This window comes from Bufo bufo, chromosome 1, assembly GCF_905171765.1.
Source record: "Bufo bufo chromosome 1, aBufBuf1.1, whole genome shotgun sequence".
Taxonomy (NCBI): Eukaryota; Metazoa; Chordata; class Amphibia; order Anura; family Bufonidae; genus Bufo; species Bufo bufo.
Genome location: NC_053389.1, coordinates 222138230 through 222149834, shown reverse-complemented (window position 1 = coordinate 222149834; position 11605 = coordinate 222138230).

The following is an 11605-nucleotide window of genomic DNA, read 5'->3' as shown; positions in this document are numbered from 1 at the left end:
GTATTGTCCGAACATGTGTTTAGCATGGTGAGAGGGGGGGGGGGGGGGGGTTTGATCACGGACAGGCGCAACGGCCTGTCCACAGGACTTTTCCATCCCTTGGCTAGTTGTTGGGCGCGAATATTTGAATCGTGAATATCGCCACTTCAAGAATTTGCGAAGATTTAGAATATAGTGCTATATATTCGTATTCGCAAATATTCTAGATTTTTTTTCAGTTCTGAGAGAGACAGCAGTGTGCCCAACCAGCAGTGTGCTCTCTGCTTTGCTGTGTCATTACATTAGATAGTTAGTTAGTTAGCTTATATATATAATACAGATAGTTAGTGGGAGATAGTCAGTGTAGGTTAGATCGTGATATAGTGAAGCTGATTGGTTCCAGTGCATGGCGTTAGGTAGTGTGACAGGTTCTGCTTGTCCATACATACATGCTACAGACATAGTGCTGTGATGTCACACGTTCACAACAATACTTAGTGCACCAATCAGTAATATGTCGTCAGACCTGCTAAAATGTGAAGTTGCACATATTGCGCCAAAACATGAGCATCATTAATTGCCGACTTGAGCAATCGCGAATATATTGGAGCACTCTATCTGCATATAAAGCTATTAAAATGTTCTGCCATGCCAACCATTTTCTCCAGTCTCAGGAAACTTCTAGCAGCTTGAAAAATGTAGCAAAAGTGACCCAATACGCGCATATTACATTGCCGATTTTCGCATTTAAGAAAATAATGGCGGATTTTCGAATTCACAAATTTATAATGAATATTCGCCCAAACATTTGCAAAATATTGCAAATTCGAATATTGCCCCTGCCGCTCATCACTACCCTTGTCTAGCGTAGAGAAGTATACCGGCCGCCCCCAGCTATTGTTATACTCCAGCGCCCTTTGTGGGTTCTCTTTTCCATTTCCCAATGTTTTGTGGCCTACAGTAACCAAAAAACTATAGAAAATAAAAAAAATAAAAAATTTAAAAGTTTATATACAGTACAGACCAAAAGTTTGGACATACCTTCTCATTCAAAGAGTTTTCTTTATTTTCATGACTATGAAGGCATCAAAACTACGAATTAACACATGTGGAATTATATACATAACAAACAAGTGTGAAACAACTGAAAATATGTCATATTCTAGGTTCTTCAAAGTAGCCACCTTTTGCTTTGATTACTGCTTTGCACACTCTTGGCATTCTCTTGATGAGCTTCAAGAGGTAGTCCCCTGAAATGGTCTTCCAACAGTCTTGAAGGAGTTCCCAGAGATGCTTGCACTTGTTGGCCCTTTTGCCTTCACTCTGCGGTCCAGCTCACCCCAAACCATCTCGATTGGGTTCAGGTCCGGTGACTGTGGAGGCCAGGTCATCTGGCGCAGCACCCCATCACTCTCCTTCATGGTCAAATAGCCCTTACTTTCAAAGTTTTCCCAATTTTTCGGCTGACTGACTGACCTTCATTTCTTAAAGTAATGATGGCCACTCATTTTTCTTTACTTAGCTGCTGTTTTCTTGCCATAATACAAATTCTAACAGTCTATTCAGTAGTACTATCAGCTGTGTATCCACCTGACTTCTCCTCAACGCAACTGATGGTCCCAACCCCATTTATAAGGCAAGAAATCCCACTTATTAAACCTGACAGGGCACACCTGTGAAGTGAAAACCATTTCAGGGGACTACCTCTTGAAGCTCATCAAGAGAATGCCAAGAGTGTGCAAAGCAGTAATCAAAGCAAAAGGTGGCTACTTTGAAGAACCTAGAATATGACATATTTTCAGTTGTTTCACACTTGTTTGTTATGTATATAATTCCACATGTGTTAATTCATAGTTTTGATGCCTTCAGTGTGAATCTACAATTTTCATAGTCATGAAAATAAAGAAAACTCTTTGAATGAGAAGGTGTGTCCAAACTTTTGGTCTGTACTGTATACCGGCCGCACCCAGTCATTGTTATACTTTAGTGCACTTTCTGATTTCTCTTTTGCAGGAGTCCATACAGTCTCTGAAGTATCATTAGGGAGCCCTCGAACTGAATACACAAAGTCCTTCCCTCTGTTTAGCTTCTTCTATGATTTCCACAAGTCGAGCTTGAGGCCCTCCAGTTGATGCTCCCTAACAAACCTGAGGACATCGCCATAATACCACGGAGCTTGCCAGTTGTAATGGATGGGGCTGTCCCAATTGTCCCAGACGAGACCCCTCCAGAGGGGCAGGAGAAAGAAGCTAGACACTACCTTGCCCGCAGAGCCATTTGCAGTCCTCAGAGTCCGGTGAACAGTCACACACAAAGGCGATCCACAGTAGAGTAGGTCAACGCGTGAAGTGGACACAGCAAGCTCTATTTCACTCTCCCTGTTCTAAAAATCCATTATATACAGTCCTGATCAAAGTTTAAGACCACTTGAAAAATGGCAAAAAATAATATTTAGCATGGCTGGATCTTAACAATGTTCCAAGTAGAGCTTCAACATGCAACAAGAAGAAATGGGAGTGAGACAAAACATTTTTTGAGCATTCAATTTAATGAAAACAATGAATAAACTGAAACAGGCTGTTTTTCAGCTGATCAAAAGTTTAGGACCACACCTCCAAAAAAAACCTAAACCCCCCTAAAACAGAAATCCAACTTCCAAACATGAACTCAGTAATGAGTAGCTCCACCGTTATTGTTTATCACTTCCAAAATTAGTTTTGGCATGCATGATGCAAGCGTTTCCATGAGGTGAGTGGGAACATTTCTCCAAGTGGTGAAGACGGCCGCACGAAGGCCATCTACTGTCTGGAACTGTTGTCCATTTTTGTAAACTTCCCTTGCCATCCATCCCCAAAGGTTCTCAATTGGATTTAGATCAGGGGAACACGCCGGATGGGCCAAAAGAGTGATGTTATTCTCCTGGAAGAAGTCCCTTGTCCTGCGGGCATTGTGTAATGTAGTGTTGTCCTGTTGAAAAACCCAGTCGTTACCACACAGACGAAGGCCCTCAGTCATGAGGAATGCTCTCTGCAACATCTGGACATAGCCAGCGGCTGTTTGACGCCCCTGCACTTCCTGAAGTTCCATTGTTCCACTGAAGGAAAAAGCACCCCAGACCATTATGGCGCCCCCTCCACTGTGGCGCTTAGAAAACATCTCAGGTGGGATCTGCTTGTCATGCCAGTAATGTTGGAAACCATCAGGACCATCAAGGTAAAAAAAAATCTCATCAGAGAATAAAACTTTCTTCCACCTTTGAATGTCCCATGTTTGGTGCTCTCTTGCAAAGTCCAAACGAGCAGTTCTGTGGCGTTCAAGGAGAAGAGGTCTTTGAAGACGTATTCTGTTTTTGAAGCCCTTCAGTCTCAGATGCCATCTGATGGTTATGGAGCTGCAGTCAGCACCAGTAAGGGCCTTAATTTGCGTTGAGGATCGTCCAGTGTCTTGACGGACAGCCAATTGGATCCTCCGGCTCAGTGCTGATGAAATTGTTTTGGGTCTTCCATTTGACTTTTTTGTTCCATAACCCTCAGGATCATTTAAGAAATTCCAAATGACTGTGTCTTACTGCGTCCCACCTCAGCAGCGATGGCGCGCTGTGAGAGACCCTGCTTATGCAGTTCAACCACGTTCAAAAAGGGAGATTTTTTTTGCCTTTGCCATCACAACGTGTGACTACCTGACAGAAAATGACAATGAATCCACATCTTTGCACAGATTTGGCCTTTTAAAGGCATGTGGTCCTAAAATTTGGATCAGCGGAAAAACAGCCTGTTTCAGTTTAATCTTTATTTTCAATTAATTGAATGCTCAGAAACAATAAATTTAGAGAAAAATCTATAAAGAAATGTAGTTTTATTTGAAAAATTTTACAACTGAAAGTGAAAAATTTCATTTTTTTGCAAAAATTTCGGTCAATTTCGATTAATAACAAAAAAAAGTAAAAATGTCAGCAGCAATGACATACCACCAAATGAAAGCTCTATTAGTGAGAAGAAAAGGAGGTAAAATTCATTTGGGTGGTAAGTTGTATGACCGAGCAATAAACTGTGAAAGTAGTGTAGTGCAGAATTGTAAAAAGTGGTCTGGTCATTAAGGGTGTTTAAGCTAGGGGGGCTGAGGTGGTTAAAACATTTGGGGCCTGGGCCCCTGATGTTTTGTCCCAGGCCCCGAATGTGCTGCCTGCCAGATAGAGCCAACTGTATTGCCATCCTCAGAATGGCAGCACAATTGAATCTAATGCCTTGCAAGAGCTGAAGGACCTGTGACATCACAGTCCATGTGATCAGTTCTAAATGCAGTAGCTGAAAAGGATCTGCGATGATGTCACCATCATGTGACCAGTGCAGGAGAGAACGGCTTAACAGTGAAGAGAAGTCCTGGGAGGAAGCTGTGGTGATGTCACCGCCAGAGCTTTAAGAAGCTCTGACAGATGTTCTTCTGTACCTCCTACATGAAGTTCTTTTGTTTTGGTTTCACTTTCTCATCTCTTTTCCTTCCCCAGCTGTCATCTATTCACACTGATTGCCTCCCTTTATATCCCCTCCCATACTGCCTCACTTTGTGGTTTATACTACTTCCTGGATTGTGCTCACTGCTAGAAGCTGCAACTGCTGGTTCCCCAGATAAGTCTCTTCCTCTAATTGTATTTTTCTGCTGGCTTGATTCTAGGTGACCCTGGCTCCCTCGTATTGAGTGCAGGGAGCCGGTGGTCGTGTCCCCTCACTATTGTAGGGTTTCCAGGTGTCATACAGTCGAGGCACGAGGACATGCAATTATCTATCATAGAGATCTTTGCATGGGCTGAGCAGTAAGGGAGAGCTCTAGGGCTTTTATAGGGCTTACCCATTTGTTCCTTAGTTTGGGATCAAGTCAGTCTGTTGTTTATTTGTGACTTCCAGTTTTCTGCAACACCATCCGTGACATTATAAACCAACAAAACCGTTTTAAGCATGGATCCGGTTTCAGCCTGGGCGGACCGCATGCGGGGTCTTTCACTGGAGGTGGCGGATCTCCGTAAAACTGTATCTCAGTTTCAGGTGACCGGTTCTGCTTGCGTTCATGGAGTTTGTTCTGAGCCTAAGATCTAGCTTCCGGATACGTTCTCTGGGGGTAGTGAGAATTTTGTTCATTTTAGAGAGGCTTGCAAACTCCATTTTCGCCTACTTCCCCATTCCTCTGGTGATGAGGAGCAGAGGGTGGGGATCATCATCTCGCTGCTCAGGGGTAATGCTCCTTTCATGAGAGACCTACCTCCTTGGAGTCTGCCATGTCTCGGGCTGTTCGTATTGACAGGCGTATTAGAAAGAGAGGAGAGATCACTCCTTCCTGTCATATTCAGTCCAAGGACAGTGGGGCGGTCTCATTCAGTGCGCAGGGACCTCAGTCTCTCTCAATCCCCTCTGAGCAGGAGCCCATGCAGCTGGGTTTGCTTGCCTCTAACAATAGAGGATTCAGCTCTCAGAGGAGGGTTTGTTTCTGTTGTGGAGGTATAAATAATTTGGCAAATGTTTGCCCCTCTAGGAGATTCAAGGAGTTTTTTAAGGGTAATATAGAAACAAAAAGAAAAAAGTCCTCTAAAAACGTTCCATCTGTTACTATTGGCAAGGTTGATGCAGAAATTGAAGCTTTTCCGTTTGCTTGTAGTGCCCGTTTTGTCCTGCCTGCCAGGGTGGCGGTAGATAGCAAGAACATTGTTTGTGAGATTTTTTTAGATAGTGGAGCAGCTGTCAATCTCATTGATAATCAGTTTGCTATAACACATGGTTTCCAGGTATGCACTTTGGGAAAGGACATACCTGTGTTTGCTATCAATTCCGCTCCACTTTCTCAAAAATCGTTAAAGGGCATAGTTCACAATATCCGTTTGACTGTGGGTGATGCTCATGTTGAGGATGTGTCATGTTTCGTCCTAAGCGGATTACCTACTCCTCTAGTGTTGGGGCTACCCTGGCTCACTAAACATAACCCCACCATTGATTGGCAAGCGAGGCAAATAAATGGTTGGAGTGACTTTTGCAGAGAGAATTGCCTTTTGGTGTCTCTTGCAGAGGTTTCCACTAAGACTGTACCATCTTTTCTCTCTGAATTTTCGGATGTGTTTTCAGAGAGTGGTGTTCAGGAGCTGCCCCCTCACCGGGAGTACGATTGCCCTATTAATCTCATCCCAGGCGCCAAGCTGCCTAAATCTCGTTTATACAATCTCTCCCAGCCTGAAAGAGTCGCTATGCGTACTTATATCTCTAAGAGCCTGAGAAAGGGACACATCCGACCCTCGAAGTCACCTGTTGCCGCTGGTTTTTTCTTTGTTAAGAAAAAAGATGGTTCTTTAAGACCATGTCTGGATTTCAGGGAGCTGAACAGTATCACAATTCATGACCCTTATCCGCTTCCTCTGATCCCGGACCTGTTTAACCAGATTGTTGGGGCTAAAGTTTTTTCTAAGTTGGATTTAAGAGGGGCATACAACATGGTCAGGGTCAGGGAAGGGGACGAATGGAAGACGGCCTTCAATACCTCTGAGGGCCATTTTGAGAATTTGGTTATGCCTTTTGGTTTGATGAACGCTCCAGCCGTCTTCCAACATTTTGTGAACAGCATTTTTTATCATTTAATGGGGAAATTTGTACTAGTGTATCTAGATGACATTTAGATTTTTTCAAAACTCATAGGGACCATCTACGTCAGGTTTTGCTCATTCTGCGGGAGAATAAATTGTACGCTAAACTGGAAAAATGTGTGTTTGCGGTTCCAGAAATTCAATTTCTGGGTTTTCTTCTCTCCGCTTCTGGTTTTCGCATGGACCCCGAGAAGGTCCGCGCTGTGCTTGATTGGGAGCTTCCTGAGAATCAGAAGGCACTGATGCGCTTTTTGGGGTTTGCCAATTATTACAGGAAGTTCATTTTGAATTATTCCTCTGTTGTTAAGCCACTCACTGATATGACAAAAAAGGGGTAGATTTTTCCTCCTGGTCGTTAGATGCACGTAAGGCCTTTTCTAGTATCAAAGAGAGTTTTGCTTCTGCTCCCATCTTGGTACAACCTGATATCTCTCTGCCCTTCATTGTTGAGGTGGACGCTTCTGAGGTGGGTGCGGTCTTGTCTCAGGGTCCCTCTCCTGCCAAATGGCGACCGTGTGCCTTTTTCTCGAAGAAACTCTCCTCCACAGAGAGAAATTACGATGTGGGAGATAGGGAGTTGTTGGCCATCAAGTTAGTTTTTGAGGAATGGCGCCATTGGCTAGAGGGAGCCAGACACCCTATTACCGTGTTTACCGACCATAAGAATCTGGCCTACTTGGAGTCAGCCAAGCGTCTGAACCCGAGACAGGCCAGATGGTCTTTGTTCTTTTCAAGGTTTAATTTTGTTGTCACGTTCCGCCCTGGGGTTAAGAATGTGAAGGCTGATGCCCTGTCACGTTGTTTTCCGGGAGGGGGGAACTTTGAAGACCCGGGTCCCATTTTGGCTGAAGGGGTGGTCGTCTCTGCTCTTTATCCTGAATTGGAGGCAGAGGTTCAGGCAGCCCAGGCAGAGCCCAGGCAGAGGCTCCTGATCTTTGTCCCCCTGGGAGGTTGTTTGTGCCTCTCGATTTACAACAAAAGGTTTTTAAGGGGCACCACAATACTGTCCTTGCTGGGCACCCGGGGGGTAGAGCCACAGTGGATCTCATTGCTCGGAGATTCTGGTGGCCGGCTCTTCGTAAGACGGTTGAGGGTTTTGTGGCAGCCTGCGAGACCTGCGCTCGTGCCAAGGTCCCTCATTCACGGCCATCGGGTCCTCTCCTCCCGTTACCCATTCCTTCCCGTCCTTGGACACATTTGACCATGGACTTCATTACGGACCTACCTCGTTCCTCGGGTAAGACTGTGATTCTGGTGGTGGTGGACCGTTTTAGCAAAGTGGCGCATTTCATTCCTTTTCCTGGGTTACCCAATGCTAAAACGCTGGCGCAAGCATTTGTTGATCACATTATCAAATTGCATGGCATTCCTTCAGACATAGTATCTGATAGGGGCACGCAGTTTGTTTCCAGATTCTGGAAGGCTTTCTGTTCTCGCTTGGGGGTTCGGTTGTCATTCTCTTCTGCTTTTCACCCGCAGTCAAATGGCCAGACCGAACGCGTCAATCAGAATCTGGAGACATACAGTACAGACCAAAAGTTTGGACACACCTTCTCATTCAAAGAGTTTTCTTTATTTTCATGACTATGAAGGCATCAAAACTATGAATTAACACATGTGGAATTATATACATAACAAACAAGTGTGAAACAACTGAAAATATGTCATATTCTAGGTTCTTCAAAGTAGCCACCTTTTGCTTTGATTACTGCTTTGCACACTCTTGGCATTCTCTTGATGAGCTTCAAGAGGTAGTCCCCCTCTGTCTTCCAACAGTCTTGAAGGAGTTCCCAGAGATGCTTAGCACTTGTTGGCCCTTTTGCCTTCACTCTGCGGTCCAGCTCACCCCAAACCATCTCGATTGGGTTCAGGTCCGGTGACTGTGGAGGCCAGGTCATCTGGCACAGCACCCCATCACTCTCCTTCATGGTCAAATAGCCCTTACTTTCAAAGTTTTCCCAATTTTTCAGCTGACTGACTGACCTTCATTTCTTAAAGTAATGATGGCCACTCATTTTTCTTTACTTAGCTGCTTTTTTCTTGCCATAATACAAATTCTAACAGTCTATTCAGTAGGACTATCAGCTGTGTATCCACCTGACTTCTCCTCAACGCAACTGATGGTCCCAACCCCATTTATAAGGCAAGAAATCCCACTTATTAAACCTGACAGGGCACACCTGTGAAGTTAAAACCATTTCAGGGGACTACCTCTTGAAGCTCATCAAGAGAATGCCAAGAGTGTGCAAAGCAGTAATCAAAGCAAAAGGTGGCTACTTTGAAGAACCTAGAATATGACATATTTTCAGTTGTTTCACACTTGTTTGTTATGTATATAATTCCACATGTGTTAATTCATAGTTTTGATGCCTTCAGTGTGAATCTACAATTTTCATAGTCATGAAAATAAAGAAAACTCTTTGAATGAGAAGGTGTGTCCAAACTTTTGGTCTGTACTGTATCTGCGCTGTTTTGTGAGAGAGAATCAGGAGGATTGGTGTTCTTTTTTGTCCCTTGCTGAGTTTGCTTTAAATAACCGTCACCAGGAGTCCTCTGATTAGTCACCATTTTCTTGGTGCATATGGGTTTCATCCACAGTTTGGGACATTCTCTGGAGAAGGGTCTTCGGGTTTACCTGATGAGGAGAGATTTTTCTCGTATTTGTCATCTATTTGGCAAAAGATTCAGGGTAATCTGAAGAGCATGAGTGAGAGATATAAGCGTGTGGCGGATAAGAGACGTGTGCCTGGTCCGGACCTGAATGTGGGTGATTTAGTGTGGTTGTCTACTAAAAATATCAAACTGAAGGTTCCCTCCTGGAAGTTGGGTCCTAGGTTTATTGGGCCTTGCAAAATCTTGTCCGTCAACAATCCCGTTGCCTTCCGTCTTGATCTTCCTCAGACTTGGAAGATTCATAATGTTTTTCACAAGTCCCTATTAAAACCTTATGTGCAACCCACTGTGCCCTCCTCTTTGCCTCCTCCTCCGATTGTGATTGATGGTAATCTTGAATTTCAGGTCTCTAGGATTGTGGATTCCCGCATTGTCCGCGGTTCTCTCCAGTATCTCGTTCATTGGGAGGGTTATGGTCCTGAGGAGAGGATGTGGGTCCCAGTGGCAGACATTAAGGCCTCTCGTCTTATCAGGGCTTTCCATAGGTTCCATCCTGAGAAGGTGGGCCCTGAGTGTCCGGAGTCCACTCGTAGAGGGAGGGGTACTGTCACCGCCAGAGCTTTAAGAAGCTCTGACAGACGTTCTTCTGTACCTCCTGTATGAAGTTCTTTTGTTTTTGGTTTCACTTTCTCATCTCTTTTCCTTCCCCAGCTGTCATCTATTCACACTGATTGCCTCCCTTTATATCCCCTCCCATACTGCCTCACTTTGTGGTTTATACTACTTCTTGGATTGTGCTCACTGCTAGAAGCTGCAACTGCTGGTTCTTCAGATAAGTCTCTTCCTCTATTTGTGTTTTTCTGCTGGCTTGATTCTAGGTGACCCTGGCTTCCTCCGTATTGAGTGCAGGGAGCCGTTGGTCGTGTCCCCTCACTATTGTAGGGTTTCCAGGTGTCATACAGTCGAGGCACGAGGACATGCAATTATCTATCATAGAGATCTTTGCATGGGCTGAGCAGTAAGGGAGAGCTCTAGGGCTTTTATAGGGCTTACCCATATGTTCCTTAGTTTGGGATCAAGTCAGTTTGTTGTTTATTTGTGACTTCCAGTTTTCTGCAACACCATCCGTGACAGGTGAGGTCTGCTACATGATTAGAGGTAAGTGAAGGGGTAGATTATTCAGTGTAAGAGGCAGAGCAATGTTCGGAGTTGTAGTTATTTAACTGGAACTGTATGTTAGGGCTGAAGTTATTTACGTGAGACAGTGGGGTGGAGTTATGTTATTTACATGGGACTGAATATTGAGGGGTGATGTTATTTACATGGGACTGTATGTTGAAGGTTGCTGGGGAGGGGGTGATGTTATTTATGTGGAACTGTATTTTGGAGGGTGCTGTAGATAGAGAGGGATGTTATTTACATGATACTGTATATTGGAGGGGGCTGGAGAGATGGTGTGATGGTATTTACATGGGACTCTATGGCGGAGGAGGGAAATAATATTATTTACATGGGACTGTATGGTGGGGGGCTAGGAATTATAATTTCTGAGGATAGTAAACAGAGGAATATAACTACAGGGGGCACTGCAGGGGGCATTATAATTACCAAGGGTACTTCAAGGTGAGCATTATAACAGTAGGGGGCAATATAAATACTGGGGGCAATGCTTGGGCATTATAACAGTAGGGAGTGATATAAATACTGGGGCACTTTAGGGTGATCATTATAACAATAGGGGGTATTATAAATACTGGGGGCACTGTGGGGACATTTTAAATCCAGGGGACATTAAGCATTCTTATTACTACTGGGGGCTCTATAGGAGGGACTTATTGATCCACATTATTTCTATTAAGAGCATTATGGGGGGCCTTATTACTACTGAGGGGTCTGTAAAGAGCTTTATTACCACTGGGATAACAATAGGGGGCCCTGTTTCTACTAGGGGCTCTGTAAGGACATTATTAATACCGGAGGGCTCTTCTACTAATGGAGGCACTCTTGGGGAACACTATCACTGTTGGGGGCACTGTAGGGGCAGTATTACTAATGAGGGCATTCTAGAAGGGAATTACTATTGGTGGGACTATGAGGAGTACTATTACTATGGGGGGCACTCATGTTTCTTCAGGATAGTATTTGGGGGTAGAGAAAATTGAGGAAGTTAAGATGTCTGCGTTTCACACTCTGCAGAGACGAGGCTCGGCTGAGAGAAGTTGTCCAGACCGAATGGAGAAGATGATAACAGAGAAAATCTACATCAGAGGAGACGTCACCTGGGAGGCACTGGATGTGAAAGGTACGTGCTGCCTTTTAGCTATATAGCAAGTACAGTAAAATGTCTTCAGTGCTAGTGTTTGCAGGGGGAGGGGTTGGGGGGGCGATTGGTTG